Below are 14,624 nucleotides of genomic sequence, written 5' to 3'. Positions count from 1 at the left end.
GCATCACTGACTCGATGGACATGAGTCTGAGTGAACTCCGGGAGTTGGTGATGGACAGGGAGGCCTGGCGTGCTGCGATTCATGGGGTCGCAAAGAGTCGGACATGACCGAGCAACTGAACTGAAGGGAAAAGTATTTTGGTTTGGGGAAAGATTGACTTTGAATTACTTTGAAAGAAGATATTGTTGGGAGCTTAGAAATAGGAAAGTAGAGCTTAGAAAATAATTGTTGGCTAGAGATACAGATCCAGAAATCATTATAACAAGTTGTATCTAGGCTGAGAAAAAGAAATCCTCTGTTTCACATATAGTGCTCCATATCGTCTTCACAGCTATCTTCTCTGGATGATGGTGATATTATTCTTTACTTTAAAGTGAGAAAAGCTCTAGCAGAGAGATGTTAATTATTTTTTCTAAGAATATCATTAACATGGTGGATGTATTAATCTGATTGGACTTACATGAAAAAATACCATGAACAGGATGGATAGACATTTCTCACAGTTGTAGAAGCTTAAAGTCCAAGATCAGGGTGTCAGTATGGTTGGATTTTGGTGAGAGCTCTCTTCTTGGCTTATAGAAGGCCACCTTCTCACTGTGGGTTCATGCGGCATTTCTCCAGTGGGTGTACACGGATGGGGGGAGAGAGAATTCTCTTTCTTCCCCATAAAGTCACCAGTTCTGCTGGATTAGGACTCTACCCTTTAGACCTCACTTCAGCTTGACTGCCTCTTAAAAGCCCTATCTCCAAATACAGGCATTTTTGGGGTGTTTGGGCTTCAACATATGACTTTTGGGGGAACACAATTCATTCTCTTGCTGACTTGAACCTGGATAGGTCACAGACAGAGCACCCTTTACTGCTAGATGTATGATGCAAGCCAGTTACTGGCTTTGGTTGCCAGGAACCCATAATCAAAATCCTTTGTGAGTGTGGAAAAAGCAGATGGATGACATGGACTAGCATACACAAGGTGTGGTGGTACTGAACAGAATAAACCTTAAATTAATTAGGAATACAAAAATTCGTGAAACATAATTTTGTCCTCAACAATATTTCTATAATATTATATATACACACACTTTATTTATATAATTTGTGTACTTTGTTATATTGTATACATGTTCTTTATAAATAAAATATACTTTATGTGTATATATACATGTAATATAGGCTTCCTAGGTGGCACTAGTTGTAAAGAACCCGCCTACCAATGCAGGAGATGTAAGAGACGTGGATTCAATCTCTAGGTTGGGAAAATCTCCTGAGGGAGGGAGTGGCAACCCACTCCAATTTTTACCTGGAGAATCCCATGGACAGGGGAACCTGGTGGGCTATAGTCCTAGGGTTTGCAGAGTTGAGCAGAACTGTGATATATACTGATATATATATCAGGATACAAAGAAAGCCAAGTTTCTTTGAAGTATTTCTACTAAAAGCCACTGAATGTTTCCAGGTACAAACTGTCATCGCTTAATGCCTAAATCCTTGTGTTTTGACTCAATAGGCATGTTTTTATTGTTTCTGGAGGTGGAGTGTATCATAGAAATTGGAATCAGTTCTCAATTCTTGCACAAAAGAAAAAGTACATCTTTGGAAACGCATCTATACTATATAGACAGAGATGAAGCTCTTCTTAAATCTGTGTGACTTATACAAAGAGAATTACAGACACAATTACATGTTGAGTGTTTATACTTTTACATGAGTTTTTCAAAGTTACCTTTTAAGTGCCTCAAACTACTTCAACTATTTCATTAGCCTCTAACATTTAAATGCAGTTTAGGAACCAGAAATATATATCCTAGAAATAGGCAACATTCAAATTGATTTTTCTCTTGGAGATCAAAGAGGAAATTTTCTATGAAATAAGATGATTGAACCCTAAGAGGGAAAAAAAAATCATTTCACAATGTCTAGTCCCAGCTCTTTTGTTTCTGATCAAATAGCAATGTGCAATTAGAATGTCATGTTTGTGGATCTTTTATATATTCATTTATATTTGACCCTAAATCACTCTAATACATGGCCTCATATTTAGATTTCAGAAAAACAGTCATTAGACTAGTCCTAGGTTTCAGGTTGGCATTGAAGATAGGTTTCAAAAACACTAGCCTGTCAAAAATTTTGACAGGCCTGTAAAATGTTTTGGCCCTGCTGACAGTCATCCATGTTATCGCATCAGCTGCTTCCTTGGCCCAGTGTTCTTCTACTGACCCCTGTGTCATTAATATAAAAGGATGTATACTTTTCACCTTCACCTAGTAATTGGGACTCAAAATATATTACCCCAACATGTAACACAAGGAACATGAAGGAGAATGAATCGTAACCAATGGCTCTGTTGAACAAATAACATTTTCTAGTCATCTTCATGTGCTTTTCCTTTGTGTCTCATAATCCAGTGAATTTGTTATGCTTTTTATTTTATTTTATTTTTAAACTTTACAATATTGTATTGGTTCTGCCATATATCGAAATGAATCTGCCACAGGCATACATGTGTTCCCCATCCTGAACCCTCCTCCCTCCTCCCTCCCCATACCATCCCTCTGGGTCGTCCCAGTGCATCAGCCCCAAGCACCCAGTATTGTGCATCGAATCTGGACTGGCAACTAGTTTCATATATGATATTATACATGTTTCAATGCCATTCTCCCAAATCATCCTACCCTCTCCCTCTCCCACAGAGTTCAAAAGACTGTTCTATACATCAGTGTCTCTTTTGCTGTCTCGTACACAGGGTTATCGTTACCATCTTTCTAAATTCCATATATATGCATTAGTATACTGTATTGGTGTTTTTCTTTCTGGCTTACTTCACTCTGTATAATAGGCTCCAGTTTCATCTACCTCATTAGAACTGATTCAAATGTATTCTTTTTAATGGCTGAGTAATACTCCATTGTGTATATGTACCATAGCTTTCTTATCCATTCATCTGCTGATGGACATCTAGGTTGCTTCCATGTCCTGGCTATTATAAACAGTGCTGCGATGAACATTGGAGTACACATGTCTCTTTCAATTCTGGTTTCCTCAGTGTGTATGCCCAGCAGTGGGTTAATGCTTATACTTTAGAGCTGAGAAAACTGATATTAGTATAATAAATTAAGAACCCTGACTTACAGGGTTAAGGTTGGGATAACAGGATAAGCAGTTCTGAATCCCAGTTCTGTCCCTTAATAGCTCTATAGTCAAGTTATTGTTTTGTTTTTAAAAAAAAAACTTTTCAACATCTTACTTTCTTCTTACATAAAATCTAAAAGTTAAAATATTGGGCTGGCCAAAAAGTTCACTTGGATTTTTCTGTATCATCTTATGAATGAACTCCTTGGCCAACCCAATATTATTTCCCTCAGTAGGTTAGAGACTTGAATAAGATTAGCATGTGGTAGGATAAAATGAGAATACCAATGGCTAGCACTTTTCTAATGAAAAATTATACTGTGGTAGTGTTTGTTAGAAACACTGTGACTTGTCCAAGGTAACACAGCAGGTCAAAATTGGGGTCGGGACTCAGAGTGAGGTTTACTAAGATTTCAGTGTTTTTCTTCATGAGATACTTTTGTGCTGAGAAATGTTTAAGCTATGCTGTCTTCTGTTTGTTAAGCCCAAGCTGATTTTGTTGACGTGAACACATAGGTCAGTCTGTATTTTCACGATGATTTGGGATGTACCTAAGTTAAAGGCAGAGAGTTGGCATGAAATAGAGTGGGAGTAAGCGAAACAGCTGTAGATTTACAAATAAAGACACTTGCTGTCCTGTAACCAGGACCCAGAGGCATAGACGCAGAGAATCACAGCCACCTACAAAGCATCACCAGGCCTGCTTGTCTCTACCCAAGGAACTTTTCCTGAACCTGCACACGCCCCATTACTATTCCCTACCTGAGCAGGAAGTGAATAGGTTTCTACCCTTTCAATTTTTGTATTGTTTACCCAGCTATATGGATGTTATTATAATATAGTAATGTTTTACATTATCTTGTAATCTAGGGAATACATTTTAATTGTTCGTTTTCATTAAAGATAAAACATGCATAATAAAAAACAGCAGCTTCTATATCCTTGCAGTGTATTCGTCTTACCTGTTCAGAGAATCTGGGCTAGTCTGAACATGTACTGGTTCTTTCATTGAGGAGCACCCAGTGGAAGCATCTATACATGTTCAAGGTCTAGTTTTATATTCATCAAAAAACTATAGTCTATTTCCATAGAGCCCTGAAATTCTCCATAGTGTCAGAGAGTGACTCTGTGCACTCTACCTGTTGACTAGGTTGTGTGTGTGTGTGCACGCGTGCATGCATGTGTTATAAACATACATTCTGTATGAGGTAGCCATGATCTCTAGGTATAATTCTAAATGGCAGAGACTGAGGTAATATGTATGGGTAAATATTAAGGAGCTACCCAAAGGTAGTGCTGTATTTACTAACATATTTTGGCAAGATAAGGACTCAGGGAGAAGTCAGTAAAGAGGGAATTTCATGTCAATCAAAATAAGAGGAAATCATCATTTTTTATCATTTTGTGAAGGCTTTATACAGAAGGAAGGGTTATGGAAGCATCTTACATTTTCTGCACTAGATAAATTTCAGTAATGATTTGGCCTTTAGAAAGTGGTATTTTCAAATTCCTTTACTGGGGCAATGTGCTTGCCTTTGTGCCTTCTTTGTCTATGCAGGCAGGTGTTACCAGAGATGGTTAAAACTTCTTATTACATAGCACCTCATGCTTCACTGGGCAATGAAACAGAAAAGTTAAAATGAAACTTAATATCACCCAACACTTTTATCTCTTTTGAAAATTACTTGACCAAACTCTTGGTCAGCACTCTCCTTGCTCTTTTTTGCTTCCCTTCAGTTGTCTGGTTTAGAACTGTAAAAAAAATAAAAGATCATGACAGCATGAATCTTTGCTTTAACTCAGAGATGAGGGAGAATGAACCAGACTGTGGGATGAAATGACTTGTCAGCATTTGCATCCATCTTTATTCCTGAATTAGCTGTTGGTTTTCAACACTATGCCAGATTTTGTGCTAACATTCAGAAGACCATCTAGAGGGTCTATAAATGAAATAATTGAGGCAAATAAAAGAATTGAGGATAAAGAGTTACGAGTGAGGCCGGTCCCTGCCCACTGGTAGGGAGTGTGTGGAGGGTCAGGCAAGACTGTGGAGCATATGGCAGTTGATTGGAGCCTTTAATCACTGACAGAATATTGAGTCAGAATCAGTGACACTCCTGGAAGAGAACTGAGTCATGTAGTAGTAGTTGTAGTCTGGTTGGGCAGGAACAGTAGGAGAAAACGATGCCCTAACATGAGCCATCACCTTCATTGAGTTATGACACTATACAGAGCTGTGAAGCATGCAGTGCTCTGAGGTTCAGAACACCCACCACGATGGCAAAGATATTTTATTGACATTACACTTGAAATGTTTTGAACTGCAAATGAAAATCAATGTTCCCCATCCCCCTTGTGGATTATAATAAGCAAGATGTGGTTTAGCATCTGTTCAACTCTATGTTGATTTTTCAGAAAGTTGAGATATGCTATGAATCTTTCTCCTGGACACAGGTTTTCTTTAGAGAAATATTTTCTTGATAATATGTCAGAATCTTTCAGGATTTGTGTCTTCAGTGAAAAGAAAATGACATTTTTTTAACCCTGTATATTTTTTGTTGAGTTAAAATTCAAATCTAGCTTGTCAGTTTTTTTTTTTTAATAGGAACAAATAGACAATAAATAGTCTTGATTATAGTCCAAGTCACACTTTGTTCTCTATCCTTCTCTGGAAACAGGGAAATAAAGAATTATATTCCATTTATCAGAGAAGAAAGAGAAGGATATGCTTGTGATCCATACTGGAAGAGTGTAAGTCCCTGATCTGCATTTAGAGATTTGTTCTACTTTTAAGTAGAAAGGCTAGGGCTCACTGGAGATGTATCCATTTGTATATCATTTGCCCAGAGAGAGAAAGCAAGTTCTTGGATTTGTAAGACACTGATCTGGTTATCTTTAGGTAGAACATTCTTACTGGCAAAAATAAATTTTCTTATTACTGACTCATATTATAATGGCATTGAACACTATAGTAAGGCACCAAGGTGATAATCACAAGTAAAATTTGTTGAAATCTGATCTCATTTCCCAGTGCAGATCTGGGAAGAAAATACTGTTAGCCAAATTCAGGCATGGTTGATTGTAAAAAGAATAGTATTCATGATTTCAAAGCTGGATATGAGTTTTACCTGAGGAATTTTTAAAATGTTAATAACTTCCTTTCTTCCCCACCCACTTAACTCCCTCCCTGTGAGTCTTCCTTCTTTGCTCCAGGCTATAAGAAATTAGGAAGCGTTGAATGAGGACAGCAGCAGCCTCAGAGGATCTAGACAGGTTTCAGCGAGACTGAGACAAAGTAAACATATTGAGGACACCGGAGCTAAATTTCTCACTGTTAGAAAAGGAAATTACAAATATGGAATGGGAGAAAGTTGAAATGAGCACTGTAATCTTGGATTGGACTTAGTAGTATGTATGTGAATGCATCGCTTTTTATATCTCAATGTAGAGGGACAGAGGCTTCCCTGGTGGCTCAGATGGTAAAGAATCCACCTGCAATGCAGGAGACCTGAGTTCAATCCCTGGGTTGGGAAGATCCCCTGGAGAATCTTGGCATGGCAACCCACTCCAGTATTCTTGCCTGGAGAATCCCTATGGACAGAGGAGTCTGGCGGGTTATAGTCCATGGGGTCACAAAGAGTTGGACATGACTGAGCGACTAAGCACAGATAGAGAAATTAAATACAAAAATAAAAGATGTGTGTATTCCATATCTCTAGTCATTTGCTGTGATTGAAATAAGGAAGTGTTCAAAGAACAATGGAGTCACGTCAAAAAATATAGATGTCAGTTTGAAGGGGCTCCACTACAAAATCTAGAACAATTTGGGAATCTAAATAAATACTGATAATGATGGATAGTGTTGAATCGATCTATGGTGAAATAACTGAGCATATCACTGTGGAGAAGAGAAAGTTTTTACTTGCAGAATGCCAAACAGTAAATGTAAAAGTAATGGTAGAATTGGAAAAAAAAATCACAATTTAGAAACTAATGTAATAATAATTTGGCCAACAAAGAACACTCGTGGATATACAATATATGGGTGAAAATTTAATGACAAAGAGGTTATTTACATAGCCTCAGAGTTTCTCCCCACATAATTATACATACAGTGAAGAAACAGTACCTTTAGTAGACTCTGATCAAAACCTCCAAGTTATCAAAGTTATCACCAATGATGGGACAGACTGACATTGTGTATCATGGTGATGGGACACAGTGAGAAGAGACAGTCTTGGTGATCTTTCTACCAAATTGTATAGCCTAAATCTAGTCATAAGGAAACAGACAAATCTAACTTGAAAAATATTCTACAGGGAAACTGTTATAGATTCAGAAAATATTAAGGTTGGTAAGGGCACAGAAGAATTGTGGAACTCTTCCAGATTTATGAAAACTAAAGAGATGAAATAGTCCATTGCCGACGCTTCATCCTGGTTTGGATCATTCTGCTATGAAGGACATTATTGGGATGGTCGGCAAAAATCTAAATGGGAAGAGGGGTATATGGGATTTCTTTGTATTCCTAGCACTTTTATTTTGTAAGTTTGAAATTCCTTCAAACTAAAAGAGTGCAAAATAATGTCTGTGTCCTCACTCACACAGAATTACAACAGGATCTCTGAGAATGGAAACATTTTTCAAAGAACCTCAGATGACTCTAACAAGAAGCCGGGATTGAGAACTGCTGGGCAAGGAACAACAGTTCATTAAGACCATTGCTTGCAACTAGAAGAATTCTAATTATGGGCCTGTCTTTGTTTCATTCAGCAGGGATTCTGATGATGGATTTATACCTAGCATTTACTTGGTGAATGGATGCAAATGCTATGTTCTTTTAGAGTTGCTTGTAGAGAGCTATACTATAGCTGTTCTCGGTTTACAGTACATTGCAGTACCCACTTGTGATGTTCCAACTGGGTATATTTATTTTTTAATGGAAAATGGAATAGAAACATACCTTACTTTGAGATTCAGTAATCTTCCGTGATGTAGTTAGAGACACATGGTTTTCTAGAACAAGAGTTGTCATTAGTTTGGGTTGATGCTTAATGTTTTATATTTAAATCGTACATTTCTTTAAATGTTTTTGAGCATTACATTAGACAATAATTCATCTGGTATTCAATTGTATCAGTGCATCAGATAACACATTAAGATCCATTCCTTTCTTTGCATTTGCAATATCACGAAGTGGAGGAGAGAGTGTGCTGGTTTTCCACACACCTCCCTCTCATCTTTATCTAGGCTTATATATGTATAGATGAGAGCATCATGTTGTTGTGTTTGGCTGTGGTGAGGAATGTCACGGGTGTTTGGATTCTGCAGATAGTCCAAGATGTAAGATCTTCAAATGTGGATATATTTAGAGTGAGCCAGAGATAAAAAGTGGAGAAAATTTTAAAGGTGTTGTCAAAGCTTGCCTCAAGCAAAATTGTGAAATATGCCAAGATTCTCACTGGAGAATACCAGGCTCTGCAGTCCCCCAATCTATCTTTGCTTCCCAGATGGTGGAGTGGTAAAGAATCTGCCTGCCAACACAGGAGAGGCAACAGATATGGGTTCAATCCCTGAGTTGGGAATATCCCCTGCAGTAGGAAATGACAACCCACTCAAGTGTTCCTGCTTGAGAAATCCCATGCACAGGGGAGCCTGATGGAGTACAGTCCATAGGGTTGCAAAGAGTCCGACCCAACTGAGCACGCGTGCATGCTCTTCTCTGTGGCTGTTTGCTAGGTATCTTTCAGATGCACAGTTTGCACAATCTCAGCTTTCACATCATCTGCTGAATTGTTGCTAAATAAAGTCTTATATGGGAAGGGCTTTAATATTGACTCCTGCCAAGGATGTTTATTTTTTTTAATTGGTATTTATCAAAATTGACTTCTTATAGATGGAGAGAAAAAATATTTTTTAAAAAGTAACCATTATTTATGAACTCATTTATCTGTAAAAGCATTTTGCTATATACTGTATTCATGATCACATTTAATCCTAAGTGTTCTATGAGGTAGAGTATAACTTATATCCATTTTACAGATGAGAACTTGAAGCTTAGAGCACTGAAACAATTTGCCCCAAATCAGAAAAGTGGTGAGTTACAGACTTCAGATTTGAACCCAGATCTGTTTGATTTCTAAATCCACGTGCTTACCCATTAGGCTCTATTGGCTCTCATGTTTTGGACTGGGGATCACCTATACAACCTATTCCTAACTTTAGAGAAATTCATGTAGTATGAATCTTAAGAAAACTACCTCATGATCCTAGCAGACTGGTCTACACTATATTTTAGAGCATATGATTCAGAAGAGTATGCCGCTGCTAAGTCTCTTCAGTCGTGTCCGACTCTTAGCAACCCCATGGACTGCAGCCCACAAGGCTCCTCCGTCCATGGGATTTTCCAGGCAAGAGTACTGGATCAGAAGAGTATACTCTTCTGTATATCTAGAGTATGTATAGAGTATACTAGTGATAATACTAAGGTATTATTCCTCTATTCATATTCTTGCTCAGATAGCAGCTTTATGCTGAAACAGTTTTGCAGTTTGTATAGTGGGTGTTTAAATACACAGAGCTATATTGGGTGTTTCTCTGAAAGCTTTTAAAATCCTCTCTTAGGTTCATTTGGTAATTCAGAGATAATTCGGTAGAATGTGGCCCTTTAATGTATCTCTAAATACTTTTGTCAAGCTATTAAAGCTATTGAGGTACTGGCCACAAATATATTACATATAGCTTCTTAGCTCACTTCTTGAGGTAGATATTTAGTCTGCCTTTTTTATAGCTTACATAAAGCGCCATGTTCCAAAACATTTATGTTGTAATGAAGAAAGAATAAGAGCAAGAATAACATATAATATGCAGTGTATTTTTTAAATAATCTGGTTAATCATTTTCTTGTTGAAATAAAGACATTTCAGTCCAAGCCCTTTTAACTGAGGCATTCAAGCACTAAGACAAGACTATCAAAGCATACTTGTTTTTGAATTATTACTTACATAAATTTGTAACATGTCAACAGTCATTTTTATATTGTATCTCAATATACAATTGTCATTTTAGCTGGATAAGTTCCAAATTATTTAAAAAGTATATGCTGCTGTTTCCAAACAGTAAGTTGCTGACAGAACATATGAATTAGTTATATCATAAGGAAAACACCTAAGTGATATTCTTCTGTTACATGGCTGGAAAAAACAATGTGTTTCCCTAAATAGTCAAACTAAGAAAATAATTAACATTTACTCAATATCAGGCACTTTGTTGAGCAATTCGTTACTACGTTAAATCCTTAGAGCAACCTTGGGATGAGATTAGGGTACATGTTAATGATTATTGTTACTGAAGAGATAAAATAACTGAAGGTCTTTGGGACTAAGCAACTTGCCTACTAAGCCATCTAACTAGAAATGAGCATATTGAAATAGAAGGTTATCTAACTTTAAAATTTATTCTCTTGACCAGTAAGTTATATAACTAAGGCAAAATAGAATCTTTAAGACTAATGTTTATATTAAAAGGATCCCTCTGGAATTAGCATTCCCATATATACATAATACCACTTTTAGAGCTAAAAGTGCTATCTTAGCCCAAATTTTCATTTGAAAAATTAGGGAAATGCAGACCAGAAAAGATACATGATATTCCTAATGGTAATCTATAAATGTTCCAAGAAACAAAATGGTGACCAATATTAAATGATTAAATTTTATTCCCTATAGCTTACTCTTAACTCTTTTAATAAAAAAAAAGATAGAATTGTCAAAGATGGAAGCCTGTTGATGGTTCAGGCATGGACTCTCTTGGAGACAATATATGAACTCTAGTAGCCTATTGTTTAAGTTTCCTATCTCTCCCAGATGTAGAGATATTTTGACATCTAACTGCTGGGTTATGCTGATAAAATGGAATATATCTTGAGGCCCTGGCACATAATAGTTCTTAGATAAGTGGTGGATTTTATTATCGTATTACTCTATTAGACTCTTCACATGTGGTGTCAGGTCTCAGTTTTACAGATCTCAATTACTTTAGTGTCCTCAGAAATTATCAGCAGGTACATAAACCTAGCATGTTTTATCTTAGAAGTAGTATGCTGATAAATGTGTAATAATTGGGTTTTCCAGAGGGTAGAGGGAAAGAACTTATTTGTAGCATTAACTGATTTTTATGTGTAAATTACTTAAATCCGAACAGATTTCAATCTACCAACATGTCAGATGACTTGAAATTTTTTAAAAATTTAACAATAGACCCCGCTAAGCAGGTATTCGCTAACTCCAGTAAGCACTGATTTTCTCTTGTGTATGTGTAGTGTGTGTGTGTGTGTGTGTGTATGCTGCTGCTGCTAAGTCGCTTTAGTTGTGTCCGACTCTGTGCGACCCCATAGACAGCAGCCCATTAGGCTCCTCTGTCCCTGGGATTCTCCAGGCAAGAATACTGGAGTGGGTTGCCATTTCCTTCTCCAATGCATGAAAGTAAACAGTGAAAGTGAAGTCGCTCAGTCGTGTCCGACTCTTAGTGACCCCATGGACTACAGCCTACCAGGCTCCTCGGTCCATGGGTTTTCCAGGCAAGAGTACTGGAGTGGGGTGCTATTGCCTTCTCCGATATATATATATTTATATTTATGCAAAAACACATATGCCTATATAAAGTGAAAGTCACTCAATCATGTCTGACTCTTTGGAACCCCATGGGCTGTAGCCTGCCAGGTTCCTCTGTCCATGGAATTCTCCAGGCCAGAATACTGGAGTAGGTAGCCAGCCATTCCATTCTCCAGGGGATCTTCCCAACCCAGGGATCAAACCCAGGTGTCCCGCAATGCAGGCAGATTCTTTACCTTCTGAGCCACCAGAGAAGCCCAAGACTACTTAAGTGGGTAGCTTATCCCTTCTACAGGGGATCTTCCCAACCCAGGGATTGAACTGGAGTCTCCTGCATTGCAGGCAGATTCTTTACCAGGTGAGCCACCAGAGAAGCCCATGCCTATATAAATGAGGGCCAAATGATAATTACATAGTTATTTCATAAGCATAGAGTCAGATCAAGGGTGGTGGTGATTTAGTTGTGAAGCTATATCCGATTCGTGACCCCATGGACTGTGCCCACCAGGCTCCTCTGTCTATGGGGTTCTCCAAGCAAGAATACTGGACAGGGTTGCCATTTCTTCCTCCAGGGGATCTTCCCAACCCTAGGATTAAACCTGGGTCTCCTGAATTGCAGGTGGATTCTTTACTGATTGAGCCACCAGGGAATCCAGTACAAGGGTAGTTAATTTTATAGTAACTGTCACTGAGCTCTGATGCCACATCTTAGATCTAAGACAGTCTCTTCCTTGCATGATGTTGGAAACACAGGACAAGTTGTGTCCTTGGAATATATGTTATTCTAGGCTGCCTTCACAACCTTGAACTTCCTGCTGTCACACATAGACCATTGCTGGTGCAGACAGTTTCCCTGGAGAATACTTTCTTCCTTAGACTATGTTTGATCATTGCCCAATTAAATTGAGTATTTCACTCTTAGGCAGTGATCTTCTGGGCACAACACTATATTGATTATACTACTAAAGTAATTAGTAATTGAATGCTAGTAATAAATTCACAGAGAGTCAAAGTTGGAAAGTGTTCTTGCAGAGCTGCTGATTTAATTAGCTATTTTTTCATAGATAGAGAAAACCCATCAAACAAAGAAGGGGAAAAAAAGAAAATAAGTTTAACTTGTTCAATACTTTCTGACAATTCATAGCAAAAACCCATGTCTTATAACCTATCTTTAAATCTATTATAAAAACTCAATTCATGAATTTACTTTTACTTTATTGGAAAGGGAGTAAAAATGTTTGTACTATAAATCCACAATGATTCCAGAAACGCAAGGGTGATTCAAAATATGAAAATAAATCAGTATTACATACCACATTATAGAATGAAAAAACAAAAACATGATAATCTAGATTGATGCAGAAAAAACATTTGGCAAAATTCAATACCTTTTCTTTTTTTTTTTTAATTTTATTTTATTTTTAAACTTTACATAATTGTATTAGTTTTGCCAAATATCAAAATGAATCCGCCACAGGCATACATGTGTTAGAAACGAAAATGGAGAGATCACAACAGACAACACAGAAATACAAAGGATCATAAGAGACTACTATCAACAATTATATGCCAATAAAATGGACAACGTGGAAGAAATGGACAAATTCTTAGAAAAGTACAACTTTCCAAAACTAGACCAGGAAGAAATAGAAAATCTTAACAGACCCATCACAAGCATGGAAATTGAAACTGTAATCAAAAATCTTCCAGCAAACAAAAGCCCCGGTCCAGATGGCTTCACAGCTGAATTCTACCAAAAATTTAGAGAAGAGCTGACACCTATCCTGCTCAAACTCTTCCAAAAAATTGCAGAGGAAGGTAAACTTCCAAACTCATTCTATGAGGCCACCATCACCCTAATACCAAAACCTGACAAAGATGCCACAAAAAAAGAAAACTACAGGCCAATATCACTGATGAACATAGATGCAAAAATCCTTAACAAAATTCTAGCAATCAGAATCCAACAACACATTAAAAAGATCATACACCATGATCAAGTGGGCTTTATCCCAGGGATGCAAGGATTCTTCAATATCCGCAAATCAATCAATGTAATACACCACATTAACAAATTGAAAAATAAAAACCATATGATTATCTCAATAGATGCAGAGAAAGCCTTTGACAAAATTCAACATCCATTTATGATAAAAACTCTCCAGAAAGCAGGAATAGAAGGAACATACCTCAACATAATAAAAGCTATATATGACAAACCCACAGCAAACATTATCCTCAATGGTGAAAAATTGAAAGCATTTCCTCTAAAGTCAGGAACAAGACAAGGGTGCCCACTTTCACCATTACTATTCAACATAGTTTTGGAAGTTTTGGCCACAGCAATCAGAGCAGAAAAAGAAATAAAAGGAATCCAAATTGGAAAAGAAGAAGTAAAACTCTCACTATTTGCAGATGACATGATCCTCTACATAGAAAACCCTAAAGATTCCACCAGAAAATTACTAGAAATAATCAATGACTATAGTAAAGTTGCAGGATATAAAATCAACACACAGAAATCCCTTGCATTCCTATACACTAATAATGAGAAAACAGAGAGAGAAATTAAGGAAACAATTCCATTCACCATTGCAACGGAAAGAATAAAATACTTAGGAATATATCTACCTAAAGAAACTAAAGACCTATATATAAAAAACTATAAAACACTGGTGAAAGAAATCAAAGAGGACACTAATAGATGGAGAAATATACCATGTTCATGGATTGGAAGAATCAATATAGTGAAAATGAGTATACTACCCAAAGCAATTTATAGATTCAACGCAATCCCTATCAAGCTACCAACAGTATTCTTCACAGAGCTGGAACAAATAATTTCACAATTTGTATGGAAAAACAAAAAACCTCGAATAGCCA

General features: G+C 37.1%; 1 long non-coding RNA gene across 4 annotated transcripts in view; it reads left to right on the top strand.

The window, feature by feature from the left end:
* Positions 1 to 14,624, top strand: part of LOC147350433 (uncharacterized) — a 304,477-nt gene that overhangs the window by 92,215 nt on the left and 197,638 nt on the right. The window lies entirely within an intron of this gene.

The sequence above is a fragment of the Bos grunniens genome, chromosome 20 (genome assembly GCF_055505025.1).
Source record: "Bos grunniens cultivar Pamir isolate PY7600 chromosome 20, Bosgru_T2T1.0, whole genome shotgun sequence".
Classification (NCBI taxonomy): domain Eukaryota; kingdom Metazoa; phylum Chordata; class Mammalia; order Artiodactyla; family Bovidae; genus Bos; species Bos grunniens.
Note: the sequence above shows the minus strand (reverse complement) of the source record. Positions and strands in the feature narration are given on the sequence as shown.